Here is a 701-nt window from a genome sequence, read left to right as displayed (position 1 = left end):
TATACATGTTATCATGACAAAACTTCACTGGGTTGTCGATTCTTCTATTTTCCTTAAGTAACACCAGACATGAAACAAGTGATGATAGAAGTGGTTATAGGGCTGAGGGTGTTTTCAATTTCATAGAGTGAAATTGATTATCTAATTATTGATTCAACTCACGATATTGTCCATCAGCACATCATGCGAGAATGTATCAAAAGATAACGCCACAACATATCTGATATGACAATATAGATTCACTGACCATATTTCGCAAACACCCTTTGTATATTTATTTAAGCCGATTACTCTTTGATAAAAAGATGAATAGGGAGCCAGGCTATTGATAATTGTACGCCAATCAAACGTCTCCTATTGTGACAACCATATGATATATTGAAACGCATAGAAGTGTTGTAAAAGAAAGAGGTTTAAAACGGGGGAAACATTTCGACCCCATAAAATTACAATACTGGCCAGTAGGCATCGAACCCCTTTGCATCTTGTTTCCTGTTTCACATGAGAAGATATTGGTGTTCAAAGAGAACCCCCGGGATGGAAATACTAGTTAAATAACCCCATTATTCTATCAAATGAGTCAACTTCTGAAGTTATCCATCAAGTCGAAGAGAAGATACACGGACGCCTGAGTTAGGTGAGTTTATACTCTTTCTTTCGAATGTCTCCAGCTTTGTGTATTCCGATATTGTCTAAGTCCT

This window comes from Glandiceps talaboti, chromosome 16 (genome assembly GCF_964340395.1).
Source record: "Glandiceps talaboti chromosome 16, keGlaTala1.1, whole genome shotgun sequence".
Taxonomy (NCBI): Eukaryota; Metazoa; Hemichordata; class Enteropneusta; family Spengelidae; genus Glandiceps; species Glandiceps talaboti.
The sequence above is the reverse complement of the archived record's forward strand: the minus strand, read 5'-3'. Positions refer to the sequence as shown.